This window comes from Synchiropus splendidus, chromosome 13, assembly GCF_027744825.2.
Source record: "Synchiropus splendidus isolate RoL2022-P1 chromosome 13, RoL_Sspl_1.0, whole genome shotgun sequence".
Taxonomy (NCBI): Eukaryota; Metazoa; Chordata; class Actinopteri; order Syngnathiformes; family Callionymidae; genus Synchiropus; species Synchiropus splendidus.
In genome coordinates this window covers 7,168,528-7,186,084 of record NC_071346.1, presented here as the reverse complement: position 1 = coordinate 7,186,084, position 17,557 = coordinate 7,168,528, and positions in this window count along the sequence as shown.

Genomic DNA, 17,557 nt, shown 5'->3' with positions numbered 1-17,557 from the left:
AGACACGCTCCGTTTATCGTGACACCTTGTTCTCTTCTCAACTAATTTCAGCTGCAGATGTGTGCAGCGGCAGAGTTGGGAGTGGAAAGATAGATGGAGCAACGTTGATAATCTTTAAACACGCGAGGGTGGAAGGATTATCTACTTTTTAGAGGGTGTTGTTCGGAAACAGCCGGCGACAGAGCCCTGCCTGCTGAACCTAATTGGGAGCGAGAGCGTGACGCCGTGATTAAAAGGAAACAATGAAAGCAATACACACACCCATGCAGCATCTCTATCTGCCATGAAAGTAGCAGAGCTCGCTCAAATCTCCGCTCAGAAGAACAGTATGTTGTGGCATGTTTTGACCCTCTCGGTAAAACCACCAGTTTGCAGCGAAGGAGGTCATTTCAGAGCGCAAGGTTTTTAGAAATAAAACAGTGAGTCATCCAAACACCCAAAGTAAGAACAGCCTTTAAAGAAGTGCCGGCGGCGATTCGAAACTGCTCCACTTTCACCAACAATGTGGAGAATCGTCATGTTTGAGAACGACTACGCACTAGTGTGCCTCAGTCTCCATATGAAAGAGCCGGCCCAGCAGCCACACCATCCCCCAACCAGTGTGAATTTGTAGCAATTATTTCCAACCCCGTCAACGATAAGTGGTAGAAAATTGCCAACACCCATACAGGCCGACGGCTATAGACATAAGAAGCGCTACACCTGGTAGGCTGCTTGCAAAGAATGAGGTGGTTATTAATCTTTCACCTTCAATACCCTTCTACCTTCCCTTCTTTCTGCCTCATTTTAACCTCTTCCCTTGCCCTCCCCCAGTCTTGCACCACTCAGCCCAGTACTCATGAGCCTGAGTAGTTATATATGCATGAAAAGAGAAGGAGATTTTAATTAATTTTCCTCATCCATATCTCCGTCTATCCACCTGCTCCACAGTATTTAGAGTGAAAAATCATAGCATTGTACTTGATGGAAATAGTACTAATAAATAAAGCAAAGCTGTTTTCCAATGCACCACCAAAAGATCATGCAGCGTGAATCATTTTATACCTGTAAAAGACTGCTTTCCTTCAGTATAATACCATGGAATGCAGTCACTTTTCACAAATTTGAACGTCCTGAAAGTCAAAGCAAAGAAGCTGCACTCCAGCCAAGGCTTTTCATTATGATGCTCCTGCAAAGGTCAGGGTGAAATTGGTAAGAAGCCGGTTTATTTGGACAAGCAAGAGACCTGGAGCTGCTTGGTCCCCAAAGGAGATCGTTTCAGTCGACCTTATCAGTCTCTGCAGTCCTTCCTTGTTGGCTGCTGTGGAGTCAGCATGCCAAAGAGTGGACTTGAAGAATGTTGGTAGGACAGGAAAGGTAAGCACGGTCGCATCACCCAGGGTGGAAGGTGACATCTTTTGAGCTGTAAACATATGTATTGTTTATGTTCGTGTGTCAAGTCTAATGGTTAAGTCACCTTCATTTAGTGAATGCTGTGAATGCAAGTTAATGTTTTTGTGTAAATTATGTGTCTGTTTTACAGTGGCAGTTTCAAGTTGTCCAGTCCAACGCCTGAGGAGGAAACTAGTCCTGATTCAAACACAGGAGGAAATGTCACGCCCTGGGGAGCCAGTTTTACAAAGAGATGGTGTTACTAAGAGCTGAACTGTCCCATATTCAGTTCATACTCAATTGTTTGTCACATTCTATCGTCGTTACACTACCACCAGGTATTTCACATAATGCTAAACCAAACTCCATGAACTTTATGTAGTTTACAGAGAATAATGTGAAACATATTTTTGCTGTTCCAACTCTCACCCGCCCACTTGTTCCAGCCTCTGCCATGACTACCACATTTTGACCTTTCGTGGATCTTTCCAACAGACACCTTATTTATTATGCATACATTTGACAGCTTGGTTTCATAAAGGAAAAGAGGGAAAAAGAAAGATTTCTTCATATACACCCTCCCTGTATATGCGCTGCTTTTGTCTCTGCAGTTTAATGCTTACTTCCCGAACTGAACAGACGCGTATGCTCATCTTCAAGCTTCACTGAAGACACAGATTCCATGCTGCTTAAACTCTGGGGGCGTTTGCAGGGTTTAGAGGGGAAAGTCCAAGAGTAGTAAAAGGTCAAAGAGAAAAGCACCAAGGGAAATATATGAAGGAAGAAGAGTGAATCCTGGAAAAGGAGCGCACAGACGATTAGGAGATTCTGGGAGCAGAGAGATTAGAGAACACAAAAACAGCTCTCAATGAGGACAAAACAGGTGTGTGTGTATGTGTATAAAAGACTTGGAAGGAAGGAAAGGGGAATTGACAAGCAAGTCGGTGAAAAGTGAAGGGAAAATGAAGAGTTTGGCAGAAACATGGTGAAAAGTGTGATGCGTTTGAAGACAAAGAGGCAGGGAAGTGGAAGGATTGTGGAAAGCGGATGAGTTAGAATGGTGAGGCTTTGGATGTTCACTGCAACTCACCCAGGTCAGAACAAATAAACAAAAGAACAAAAAAAATTTTTTTTAAATGTTAAATAGTAAAATGATGAAGTATCATTTTTTTCTTAAATCCATCTACATGCATTTCCTGTCTTTTATATTATCCAACTCTGCTAGTTGGTTCTAAACTTCGAAAATGCCTCGGTTTTTATTTACATCCCCCGAGGCAGATATTTTTCTGCACAACCCGGCGTGACATTTAAGAGCTTTGTGGTCTTTTCCTACCTTTGAGTCTCCATCAAGTTTATCGTGATTGCACAGACACCCAATGAGCAGATAGGAAGCTGGGGTTCTCTGAGCCTCCTGAATAATGGAGAACCTGAGATCTGCACTGCACTGGTTAATGCCCTTTAGCTTCCAGAGTAAAGCCTGAAATACGACAACATTACTCCATCACGGCTCGGTCACCCTGTACTGACGTGCAAGGTACAGAGACACAATGGGCAAGAAATAGAAATAATGCTGTTGAATACAACTTAAGCCAATCTTCCATATAAGCTATATGTAGCACGCAGTTTGTCCTCATGGCATGTGGCTAAACATACATTCAACAGAATACATGACCCAGTGGCATAGTATAGTTGGCTGCTGTCGCTACTTCATCCTTTAAATAGACCACTCTCGCCATAAAGCAAACATTGTGACAAGCAAGTCTTAAACTCTTTACTGTACTGTCCCCCATTATTGCATGACAAATTACACACACATTTGTTGAATAACAAACAAAGCCTTGTCGCGATCGGTCCAAAAGCGTTTGCTCAAGCTTTCCACCAGTGTCATCCGTTCGGGCACATTTATCAAAACAGATTTATGACACTTTGAAAATAAGCATCCTTTATATTGCAAACTGCTATATTACATTGTTATGGAAATAAAAAATAGTATGGAGTTTCTTCAAACGACAGAGAAGAAAAACCATTGGGTAGCAGACTCCCTGAGGTGAAGCACTTGTTTCCAACTGTCAGGAGAGATGAGCTGCAGTCGCATAGTTAAAAGCCATACTAGGAGATTCTATACTGTGCCTGTACGTTTCCGCTCCGTGTGACGGGGGAGTATTGAAGTGTGACAAAGATTTAGAAACATATAGGGAGACGATGACGTCGGTCCGAGCTAATGAGAACTTAATTGAGTCATCATTTAGCCATGACAGCGGCTTGATCTCACTCTATAGAGATCACGAACCGGCAAAAAAAGACTCTTAAAATGCAGATTCCAAGCTCCTGTTCAGAGCTTGAGCACCTACAGAAGATTCAAAGCGCATGCATGCATTGTTCATTGCTTCCACTGCTTCTCCTTATACAGTCAAACACGTCTGTATGTTTTCTGATATTGGGAGAAGATTTTAAAATGCTTTTTCAAACTGGTTTTACTGCTTATCGAAAACAGGACTTGTAAATGTCGGACTCCAGCTCAGCGCACGATCCCACTGAGATGCTGCTCTGTTGTCTCATTCATTTAAAAGTTCGCAAATTCCTCATTTGTTAAGACAAGCAGATATTGGTTAGGGTGACTTCATTTATTTTAGAAACAACCAAGGCCATTGGACTGCAGCAAACATAGCCTAAGACTGTGGCTCCTTCTGCAAACATATTCCAACAACCTCTCGGGAAAGTGTGTGCTCTAAATGAATGTTTCCGTTTCACAAAGCCATTTAATGTGACATAGACAAAAGGGTTTATACTTAATGTCTTTTTTTTTTTTTGCATTTATGCAGTCAGTGTGTGTCTCCAACATTTGGGAATGAAGCCGTGTGCAGTGATGCATGCTCCATTCATCGCCGGGGCAGGACATCTTATAATAAACCAATCGGTGGAGCTGATGGAAAGCAGGGAGTGATGAGAGGACAATCTCCCCGTGAAGAATGAGGCTGAAGGGGATAGATGATGTACGCGGACGCCAGTTTCGTTCTATCAAGCGGGCAGAGCCAACAAACAGCTGAGACCGGCCCAGCTGCTGCCGCTCCTGTCCTTACAGCAGGAAAGTCCAGAGTGAATAACGCTCGGCGCCGCTCTTGCCAAGACAATCGCAGTAAAAACACACATTGTGAGGCTTTGAGAACACATCAACGCCGCGTAAAAACTTTGGCAGCTTTGGCAGACGCTCCGCTGTGACTAATCTGTGTTTACATTCGCAGTGGCACCAATAATCTTTTGATGTATTACGGGATTCTACAAACACCACCCAGTTATCTTAAGCAGATGTGAAAGAGCGCTTGATAAATGGGGCCCTTGATGCTGCTAATTACGGCTCTCTAAACGATAACTTACGATAACATGCCACCTTGAGGTTTGTGAAAACATTAGGCCTGCAACCAACCATTATTTTCGCTGTCGACTTAACTAGCCATTATTTTTTCGATTAGATGATTGATCGCGATGACCTTTGTTTGGACCTATTTTGAATTTCTGTTAAACCTAAAGTTGCTTAAATCATCGCACTGTGATACTCTGACACCATACACTATTAAACAAGTATATTACAATAATGACACATAATGCAGGAACATGTATTAACCCTGTGAAGCATGAAGCATGAAACAGTTGACGGAGAGCTCCAGTTCTTTAAAATTGAGGTCTTTGTCAGTCCTTGAGAAGAATTAAAAATTATCACTATATACATATGTATCTTATATAAAATATCAACATCCACATGAAAACGCCTTATTTGAATAATAGTTCAGTTCTGGTTATTATCATGAGGAGGAGAGAGATAGTAGATAGGAGAATGTAACTTTACGACATCTGTCCGTGCTCGAACGTGACTGAGGCTCTCAGTCAGAGGTGGTGACGCGGCGCCCGGGGTGTGCAGCGACGGCAGCCAATTGGAGTTGGACCAAAGGAGCAGAAATTAACACAACTTAATGATTCCAGAGAATGTGATATTTTCTCACTGCTTCTGAATAACAACCAGTTATCGATGCCCATCCTGTGGCCCGTGTGTGTTTCCACCAACTGCAACATGACGCATCAACGCACAGATCAGCCGAAACACATTCCACAGACCAGAAACATTTACATAAAGCAGCCAGGAGAACACACACATCATGTCTCAGCTTATGTTCCCTGCTATTCCAAAGTGAAATTCATCTAGTTTATTAAAAATATTTCCAAAAAAGCCTCAGCTAAAGTAATAGAGCGGGAGGCGGGATACAGGTTACAGGCTCATTTTATGGAAATGGTGTCATAAATCATCACAGTAAATGTGAGACTGCCTGTGTTGAGGTGGTTGTTTTATGATTGCTCCAAAATTATTGCAGATGTGTGTGTTTCATATGAGAGCTGGATGAAGTGATGTCAGGGACAAACACGCTGAATCTCCAGGCCACATTAAAAAAGTGATCATGCACGTGCAGCAGGCAGCACATGAAATCAGTGGAGTTCGTCTGAACGCCTGCAGTGAGGAGATAAACCGACAATAAGCTTTGCCATTGTCCATGTTTGTGTGGGTGTAGGTGTGTGTGTGTGCAACCCCAAAGGAGATCAGGGGCACAGCTCAGTGCAGTGACAGTGTATTTATTGCCATGTTCCCCCTTAAAGTTGTTCCATCCCCTGCTGCCCCACTGACTGCCTCTTTTCACAGTCCATAAATTCACACTGAGACCGGCTTCAAGCCAGCGCAGGTGAAGGGAGGAGAAATAGAGGGCAGGGTGTTTTTCAGCACGGATGAAACTGTGTTTCTTTTGTTTGCACTGGTGAGAAATAAGCCGTTTGACAAAACGAGGCACGGCTGCGATAATAAAGGGGAAATGGTTTTATCACCGCCCCGTTTGAAAAACAAAGAATACAATATCAGTTGTCAGCGGGGTTCGCTACGGTTTAATGAAATCTAATCCGCGATAAATAAAAGCGAAAACATCCGATTTTGTTTTCAATTTATTTCTATCTCTCAATCTCTGTTTACAATGTGTGTTTTGGAAATGCTATTGCTGATGTTGACCAAGCCCTGAAGTCTGCTGAAAATAAAGGATAAAGGCATCTTTTTACTTCCCTGATGATGCAACATTTAAAAAACAATCACTTAAAGTAGCCTCATCTAAATTATTTCTATCACTGACATCAAATTTCAAGTGTGCATACAGCCACTGACATACAACCCACCTCTACCCCAGCTGTCACCTCACAATTATACAAAATTAAAATGACTGTCAAAGCCAAATATAACAAAACTAGACTTAAAATAAACAGCTGCAGGGTAATGTTTCATGAGTCTCACAACCGCGATGCATTGTGGTGGACGTGGTTTACAGTAAATGTACTTAAAATGGCTTGAAATTGTGTTTCAAACACTTTATATTCACCTTTAGATATTGGTATCTTTAAACCTTGGTGATTCCTCCATTTACTTTTATTATTGCCTGTGTAAGCAGCTTAGTCCTGGGCATGAATCATGCTTTACCGATTCATAAAGCCAAATGTCTTTCCATCAGTGAGGGAAGTAGTAATTGTAGTAGTCTATTAGAATCCCACATCAAATAAACAACAGCTCTTTCATCTCAACTTGATTTGAGGCAAGAGAAGCAGAGAGACGACCAGTTCTGCCCCCTTTTTTCTTTTCCTCTTCCAGACAGATTTTCATATTTTGTTTATGAAGACCATACTGATTTTCAGAGCACTGTAAGTAAACTCCATCCTGCTTTATTATTTTTTTTAACGTTAAAACCTTTGCACACTTAGTGAGAATATTTGACAATAATTCTGTCATGATTGTGTACTTCAAAATTACTGTTAAAATATACACAAAATACAGATAAAAAGGGGGGAAATGTCCTCTCGACCTCAGTTCCGTGGTCGTGTTGATCTATATTGATCTATGTGGGGACAGAGACTGACTTATAAATGATTTAATGGTTAAACTCGGACTGGATAAACAAGGCATGCTGTGAACTTTTTGGGACAATTTAGAAAGTGATACATCTTGTGTGTAGAGAGGCTCAGCACGGAGCATTAAAGTGAGACAAAATGAAATAAGGGAAAAGAGAAGCAGTAGCTTGTGTTTATTGTGCTTCTCCTCCACTGCAGGTGCTCAGCTGTCGCGCTTCTCTCCAAAACTGTCATGGTTTGGTTTCCTTTTAATCTCTAATTCTCTCTTGTACTTTTCTCCATCCATGTAGGCTGTCATTTCGAACTCACTCCCACACCAGCCAGCCTGTCGAGCAGATTTGGTTTCCCTCCAAACTTGCCCCACTCACCTGCTTCTCAGTCCCTCATTAGCTTGTCACATCCAACACTTTGCTGCCAGATTCAGCGAGGCACCCTGGACTTGTACTTAAAGGGCTTGAGAACGCGGATCTTTCAGATTTTGTGATTTCACTGACAACCACGCAAAAATATGGTCAGCTTTAATAATCTCTGAAGACGTCACGCCCACTATATTGCATAACAGTCTGAGGCAAACTCGAGGCCCGGTGACCAAATCCGACCTACCGAGTCTTTTGATGTGGCCCACGAGGTGGTTGGCATACAATTTGAGAGTCATGTTGACATAGGGACCTATGGTGAAGCCCAAGTTACAACTGAAGAACAGAGAGTAATGATGGAAACAACCTCCAAAAACTGAAACTTTTTTACGGAAAGAAAGGAATTTGATGGAAAACAAGTGGATGTTTGGGTGTCTTTTGTTTTACAAACACCAAAAAAAGATATCTAGCCTCCAATAATGCTGTTAAAAAAGAGTAAGGCTATGGCTACTTCAGCAAAAGTTTGGCCTCATGTGTGGTGACATGCCTGATCTATGACAACATGCGGTATTTTTGTACATATATGTCAGCATTAACATTCTCAGTGGCTCAAATGTCATAATGGAATATACAGCTCCCCCTTGTCAGGTGAGAGACCAGCCACTGGAGCAAGTAAACATTTAACCATCACAAGAACTACTAACCATTTTTAACACTATAACTACAGTTTTAATAGTCATATACAACTTTTTGTATATGGCTATATGAAACTGAACTAGCAAGTGTACTGCTGTACTGACCGCTCAAACTCACTTCAATACACCTCAACTACAGAAAAGCAAGTAGACCTTCGAAGTAAAAGAGTCTCCAAATCATGTCCCATGCGATTATTTTCCAGCAGTGCCTCAGCTCTCTTGGGCATGAAGTGCCCTCGAGCTTCACAGGAATCCTATTCAAATCTCCAACAGCGCAGAGATATTTCATTTTGGGGATTCACGACAGTTAAGATCTGGAGACCTGTGTGGTCACTCAAACATCCCTGGGAATTTGCTGCTTTGAATGATGGCTAATAGAAAAGCACTCCAGTGAATAGAAGTGCATTTTTAGAAAGTTTGGCAGCCATCACGAGTGTAGTCCTTTCTATAATGATAAAGCACCACTATTTCTACTTCCTGTTCCATTACGGTAGAAATATTTGGACCCTGCACCGAACCAAGAGGCAGCTTGAAGAAAAAAATAATGTTATGTAATAAATAGTATAATAATATAATTTAATGGTATAATAGTGGCATTGCTTTGAAGTGTCAAATGAGAGAAAAACAAAAATAAATTGTAAAGGAGGTGCCTCAGTATCTCGCTGTGAGTGGCAGAAAATTGAACTGAATCTGTGTTGCATCTCTGGACAGTTTTGACATTTGACTTGTTCTTGAACCCTGGCTCACGCACAATTGTTTGCTACCTGCTATGATTTATTTTATTTTTTTACACAATGTATCTGCTCTCCGTCTGCTATTGTACCGTTTCAATATCCTTGTTTTGCCTTCAGGTTTGAATATGCAATGTGCAATAGGAACCAGCAGGAAAAGAAGGGGCTGTCGTTGAGTGAGTGCTGTGAGGCGTAACAACTCACAAGTAGTCTCTGTCCCCGGACACAAACAACACTTTTATCAGTCGGATTGACAAAGAAAGAGACAAGCTTTCTTCCATCCCTGCGTCAGGAAATACAAGGAATGGAAAAAGACACAGAGAGGGGGGAAATAACATGGGTGATGGAGAAAGATGGTGCAAGCTGTCACTATAAAGAGCCTGACTCACTCCTACTGTGCTGGATTTAGCTCTCAGCTGAGAGGCATGTAGCTAATGTAGGACCATCCCGGAACAATGGCATTCCTTCAAACCAGGATTACAATGGGCATGAGTGAGGACAAAAAAAAATTATATATATATATATATATATATATATATATATATATATATATATATATATATATACACACATTATTTTAGGGATGGTCTGAACACGGTTTTAATACACCTTTTCCAGAAGTCAAGAAGGCAAGAAACAGAAAAAATACCATGCAGAATGCAGCAACTATTCTGTCAAAAGGACAAGTGAAAAACGTTTAATTTGATGTGAGACGTCGCAGTTTGGTGATTCTCTTGAGACTTTGCCATGTCTGCGAAATAATTCCATACTGGTCACTTGCATTTATGAAAGTTTCCAAAGTTGCAGTTTCAGATGGCTGCAGCTGACGTCAAAACCGCTATTGATCCGGTTGTTTCCGTTTCCGTCTTCGCATAAACAACACCTGGAAAAGGCTGCTCATCTAGAAAGTAATGACTATTTCTAGGGCAATTAGCTTCATCAGACCGGCGGGTGTTGCTAAGGGTTAGCTGCGCTAACAGCCTGATGCTGAGGAACCAGCGCTCTCACTCTCATGAGCCTGGAAAACTCTGTGCTCCGTCAAGTGCGGGAGCTTGAAATGGCATATTTAATTCTAACGCGCTTCCTTGCACGTTTTCCTGTGCATGTGCTGTAGGATGCAAACAGATTGAAAGAATCTTCACAGAAGACATGCTGCTGCTGAGTGAGCAGCGAGTAGGGAGGAGCGGACGCGTCACAACCAGTGGGGCTTCATCAGAGCGCCGGCTGCCACACGTGATCGGTTGTTGTGATCGGCGATCAATCGGAGCATCCCTATTATATATATATATATATATATATATATATATATATATATATATATACACACATTGGAATTGCTGCTGTTGTTAGGAGTTGTTATGCATGATTTCTAATGCCAGCGTAGTTTTCTGCAGAGGAGGTTAAGGACTGCAGCTTGGAATGTTCTCCCTCAGTAAGTGCTGGCAGAAAGGACTGGATGTGAAAGCTGCAGTCAAATAGCTGTAATTATCTACAATCACTCGACAACGAGGGGCCAGCTGAAAGGCTCCCGCACATAAACACCGCTGTGGCAAGAGAAGAATGGCACGGAAAATTACTCGAAAATTGCTCTGGAAGGAACAGAAAATGAAAGAGTGGGGGAAAGGAGCATGTTTCAGAAAAAACATAATCGTGATCACAAATGAAGCTGCTTTGATTGTGACTCTTATTCTCTCATGACAATCTTGACACCCAAATACATTTCTTTATCTCAAACAGCCACACTACTTACTGGTTTGTGATACTGCGATTGAAAGCTATTTGCTGATTAGCAACTAACCTTACACCGTAATTCAAGTGAAGTAAAAAGACAACAGTCATTTGGAAGTTATTCAATGATTTCCACGGTTCAGAAACTCATATAGTACACATGTTAGCCTAAACACAATTGCCACTAGAAAAGCACTCGGAGAGCGCAACCTACCGGCAAGCAGCTACAGTCCAAGCTCAACATATCGTCCTTAATATAAAAGAATCATTTTCAAAATTCCTGGGTCCAGACAATGATCCAGATGTTCCTTGTCCCATTTTACACATTTTCATAAAATTTCATCCAAATAATTGAAAATGAAAAATGAAATTAATTCGAAGCGGTCACATGTAAGTGCCAAAACCAAGGATCAAAAAAGGGACCTTTAGGGCGCCGCCGGAAAACATAACCTCTTGGCGGAGGTAAAGCGCGATTACAAGCACGACACACGTTGCCAGGCTTTTATCTAGGAGGGCGTCCGGGCGTCTGCAAAACATGAAATAATGGATGCCCGATTCTCGACCAGATCTTGGCCACCAGATGCCACCACATACCAGCATAATCTGGCCGCCAAACTACAGTCGCATGCATGTTTGTCAGTGCTGACACCATCAAAGTCACACGTTGTACCTGGGATTTGGTGAAAAAGACATTGCCATTGCCATCGGTGTGAAAAATGTATCCAAAAATGCGTCAACATCTCACATCTCACACTCGTACCATGGTCATGGTGACACATTATTTGTTTCAGTTATTGCTTGCTTTGTTTTGTGCATTGGTTGATTTCTTATTCGCCTCTCAACTACTGTAAATAATATGTGCTTTTGGACCCGTCCTCAACTACACAACTATGTTTTAAATCTTTCACATTACTGTTGCTATTTCATAGTGCATCCAAAAAAAGACAAACTGAAATTAATCTGCACTTGTTATTTTAACTATCCACCCAACGATTTAGCTATTTTATTCATTCCATTTTCCAGCAATTGTAACCACTTATTATGAAGTAAATGTATGGGTTTTTACAAGGAACACTCACAGCTTTGGACACAAGCCTTAGACTTGTGTTTGTTTGCAGTAGAAGAAGAAGCAGACTCAAATGTCAGGACCAACATTATCAGGTTCACAGAAGAAAAGGTTGCTTGACCAAAACGTTTGCAGAGTAAAAGCAAATAAATTTATGTGTTTACTGAATCAGTTACTGAAAGTGCAGCGTCAGTAATTCAGTTATGCTATTCATCGAAGAAGGTTAAGGCTCCGGGAGATTGTTTTACTACCGACCGGCGCTGCTGGGAGAGTCAACAGATGGAAAGCTGGAATAGTATAGTGTTAGTATCGGACTGATATAATCCTAGAAACCTGAGCTGGGACAATGCAGGCATTACATTTGAAATATACATTTTGTGTACTTGTGTCCTCGAAGTTTTGGAATCATAACTGTTGTCCATGACTGACATGGACATTGTGGCGCTACACAAACACGCCACATTCATGGATTCATCCTTTCATTTTCCATCGCTTATCTAATGGAGGGTCACGAGAGCAGAAGTTCCTGCCTGAAGAAAGCTCTTCTGGGGGAGGTGTCTCTCTAACTGGCTATGCCCCAGGGCGTCCTCCCTGTTGCCTCAGCATGGAGGCGTCTGGGACAGATCCAGATAAAATGCCTGATCGACTGGCTCTCCTATCTGTCGAAGCAGCTGTTTTACTCTGGGCGTCTCCTGGAAGGCTGAACTTCACAGTCTTTTTCTGATGAAGTCCTGTCACCTTGCTGATTTTGTTCTTTCAATCGCTACCCAAAGAAGAGACCGGAGAAACATAGAGCAATAAATATAGAGCTTTTGGCTGAGCTCTTTCTTTACGTGATAGAGAACATTCTCAATCTCACAATACCACACGTCCTTCTCTTACTGAGGAACGTGGCCCTCAGATATTTAAACACTATGGCAAGCGCTCACAGTCACTCCCTGAAAGTGCTATATCTATGGGAGTTTGTAGTTTGAATCCAGCATGGATGCTGCTGCATGCGTAACTTGCTGACACCTCAGTCCTCTCAGTGAGACTGAACATGCTGGATATGTTCCCCACGAGAGCCTCTCACAGATAGTGGACGAAAATCTCCAAACTGATGACTAAAATGTTCCTCTTCTCTGGTACAGCATTTAACTCCAGTAGCTTGACAGCAGCTGTATAAAATTGCGCTCTTAATATCTCTCCAAGCACGTTAAACCTGCCACTGATGGATGAGCGCAGAGGAAGCAGAAACACGTGTTCTGCTCCTTGTTAAGTCTAAGAGGACGCCTGCGGGATGATTAAGAGGATGGTGCCGCGGCAGCCACAGACGTCCCAGAGGCTTGTAATAAACTGACCAAAACATAATGACCACCAGCCACATAGGTTGCAACTCCACTTAATGATACCTTTCAGGTGTGTTAGTATCAGTCACTGCAAACAGAGAGCAGCTTTAGGCAAGAGCCTTTGTTAAGGAGAACCGGTGCTTACATGGGTTCAATTCAATTTTGGGCCTCACATCAGCTCTAGTTGTCAAATTGGCTGCGGGTCACGTGAATTTGTGAATTTCATTTGATGAGAACAAATGGCTGCCGCCTGCACTAGACCATACTCGTGGCTCTTGTCGTGACACTAGCAGCTAGCACACTCTAGCAAAGGCTAAAACACCGGATCTGACCCTGAGAGTCCGGTCCACACACAGCAGCTCTTAATTCACTTAAGGTTCCTGAGAGAGGCTGTAAGTGTCGGCCAGTTGTGATTGAATGACGACCTGTCCTGCATGTCCTCCGATGGCAGTGCTGGAGAAGAATGAATTAACTGACAACTTAAACACCTAGCTAGCGTGAATGGTTGTCTGTGTGTCCTGGGATGGACTGAAGACCTGTGCCCCATCTCTCACCCCAAGTAGCTGTGCAAGGCGCAAGCCTCTGCAACCCCAGGAATATGCTGCCTTACGTGAAGTCATGAGCAAACACAAAGACATTTTAGTAAACTCATTCTTCTGCAGTAGGGATGGGCGATAACTTAGCATACAGATATACCGCCAAACACAATCTCCACAATGACAATTCTGCATCTCACACTCGCTGCATTGGACTTGCACATGTGACGAGACTGCGATGGTACGCCACGCTCTTCAGTTCTGTGGCGTTTGACAGTGGTGGAGCGTGTGGTGGACTTCAAGATCGTAGTTGTAATATTATTTTTCATACAGGGAACGTTTGATAATAACATTGGTCGGCTCTGAGTCTCTGGATCTGTGTTTATTTTGTTAGATGGAGTGGTGTTTCTCTGACGCGGTCATCCGCCTTGGTTCACATCAACACATGCAGGGCTCCCACTGCGCTGGCGCCTCGGCGAAACACCGTGGTGAAAATAGTTGGATATTGGACGGAGCTCCGCTCCAGTACTGGTGGCAGTGTCCCCATTAGGGTTCACTGATCGTGGACACACTCTCACAGGCAGCGCTAATGCTACGACCCAGCATCAGTTAGGGACCGTCAACAAATTCTAAAGCGGTCAAAGTATTAGTGAAATCTTCAAGAAGGCAAAAACAACCATTTTAGGAGAGAGAATTGTGAAAAGGTTTTTCATCACACAAGACAAAGGACTGATTTTGACAATAGAATATGGCTAAATGATAATTTATTCACATTATTTCTAATATTTCTTCAATAGCATCGAGGAAATGTGTCCAGACTGCTCCATAGTTGAAGTCAACTGTTCGGAGACATGAGATACAGCAGACAGACGGCTCAATTTAACCCCTAAATAAAGCTGGCAGAGCAGTCTGTCAGACACCAGCGGCTTCTACCAGAGACGTGAAACATTGAATTTCTCATCTCTACACTTGGTTAACTGTTATATTTAAACATAAACAAATAATGATGTTGGAGACAAACTCCACTCATAAGTTTCATCATAAAACAGGTTCAAGAGAGACTGTAGTGTGTCCAACACATGGAATAGAATGAAAATGGATTTATTGTGATATTATCACAGAAATTATCGTGATAACTTTTTTTGTCCATGTCGCCCATCCCTATTCTGCAATTCAGAAAAACCAGTAAAGGAGAATCTGTGGACACACCGGAAACTCAACCCATTTATCCGAGAACACTTGCCTCTCCATGCGTGGTGCCAAACAAAGCCAGCAGGGTAGTTATTCTGTTTTACTTGAATATATTCAACCCTCGCCTCTGAGCAAATACATGAAGAATGTACTTATCTGAAACAATTCTAATCACTCCTGTATTTTCCCTGGGACACAGTGAACAAATGAAAGCTTATCAGGAAATCGATTTGCTATGCTAATTCATAATGACTGAGCGCGCAAGAATGAGTTATTGATTGTTGGTTCACATGCAAACGACTCACGAACCTGAGAGTCGAGGGTGGCAGCCATTATAACTCAGCTTGAAACCAAACTCAGAACGTGTCGAGTTGTTGCCCCCTCCTGACGTCAACAACGTGATCATCCGGGAGTGTCGGCCATAAATTTTGCTCCTGCGTGGGGTGTCACATTAGCGGTCTCTCCCACAGGCCCACCACCTTCTGTCAGAGCACGATGGGCCGTGACAGAAGCTGCGACGTGCTGGCCCAGAACCTGCGCTCAGGAGAAGAGTGAGCAGCCTCCTATGAAGAGATGATAATGAATACACACGGCGCCCTGGAGGTTGCACAACAATCTCAGGGAGAACAACATACTATGGAGCTAGATCTCTGCCACCGACTTGAGCCAACGTGTTTTGGTTGTTGTACACTCAAGACATGTTTTCTGCGCTCACAACCGTCCCGTCGCTCGCTCAACGTCGCATACGGCACGCTCAACATCACTGCCGCTCGTCCTCTGCTCTCATTGGCTGAACCTCTCCACCATTCACAAGACGTTTCAGTGGACGGGGAAGGCAGGTCCTAAATGAATAAAAATGGCGTAAGACAGTGGAAACAGCCCACGACAGCCTCAGGTAAGTTTCGTAATCTTAAAAGTTGCACTCGCTCACTCACTTTTCTGTACTTTGAGTATTTTTACTTGAGTACTTTTTTACTTGATTACTTTCTGTATTTTTAGTATTTTTACTCGAGTTCTTTTTACTTGATTATTTTCTGTACTTGAGTATTTTTACTTGAGTACTTTCAGTATTTTGAGTATTTTTACTTGAGTACTTTTTTACTCAATTACTTTCTGTACTTCAGTATTTCTACTCGAGTACTTTTTTACTCAATTACTTTCTGTACCTTGAGCATTTTTACTTGAGTACTTTTTTACTCGATTACGTTCTGTACTTTGACTACAGTACCAGTACACTGGAAACGGCGCACAACAGCCTCAGGTAAGTCATAATACATAATAAAAGTTCCGCTGTTACCTGAAACTATGGATCAAACAAATCATGCTTCTCATTTCATCCATCTCCTTGATGCTGCTTTTCAAATGAGATTATATTTGTTTATTTTATTTCACTTAGTTGCCCTTCACTTACTTCATCCCCAAAGGAGGTGCCACCAGTACCATTTTGCTAACTGGATCTGTGGCTTTTCATGCCCTGGCAAACCGTTCGATTTCCTAGTCGGAGGGAAGTATATTAGGTAGTAAAACAGGGCTGATTCAAAGAGCAAGTATAAATGCCACCCACCTTAGCTTTGCATAGCAAAAGATGTCTTTTCAAAGTCTGAGGCGTTTGAAGGACGTAAGATGAGATGAATGTCAGCAGCAACAGCTCAGCTACAGCAGTTGCACTTAAAATTGTGTCAGACCAGAATTAAAATGACCTTTCCGCCAGAAAGATGATGAACCCAGGCGTTATTATCCAGGATCAAACACTTCAAATTAGATTTCCATTGACTTTTATGAAAACCAATATCTTTGTCCAATTACCTTTCTCACCACTACTCTGCTCTCCACTCTTCTTTGTCCTCCACATCCCGTGTGCTCATCCCACAATGATGAAACAAAGCCCCCAAGATAGCAAGGAGAAAAGAATCAATGCCTTCTCTCTGATGAAAATTCGGTCTCCTGTAATATTTTCAGTCCCAACTGTTTCATTCGTGGTGTGCTTTCATCCACCAGCTCTCCAGTGGGTCAGCAGCTCTGGTTGTTAAACCTCTGTCCCTCTTTATTCATGAGAGACACTAAATCAAATTGTTCAGACTTTTAAACAATTATTCGCCTGAGGGAACGTTATGAATCACAGCAGACCGCTCCCTACTGGACCCGGCAGGACTCACGACCTAGAGGTCAGGCAGAAGTCTGAGGGATGTCTCGGGAGATTCGCCATGTCAGCGGCAACCAGAATCTGGCTGAAGCTCCGGCGAACATGAAGGCTTTGCTGAAGTGAAAGAGACGCAGACGCATGACTCAATCCTGCGGGATTGACTGTCACCTTAATCTGAAGGTTTTCCCTCCCTCAGCACTTCAGGAGAGCTGGATGTGAACGCGGGCAGGTTTTCAGGCTACGTTCCTAAACCCTTTTACACGTGTCAGCCATCTCTTAGATCCAGACTGACAACTGGGAGAGTCTTCAGCTCCATCCCAAATCCACTGTTCAACACAAACAGCCTAAATGGAACAGGTCATCACAGAGTCAATCGACAGAGTTTCGGGACAGTGTTTCAGGGCAGATCTGTTTTGAATCTCCATCACTCCTGTTTATTTAACCTCACCATTTTTCCTAGTTTCCCTTTATCAGGCTGGAGCAA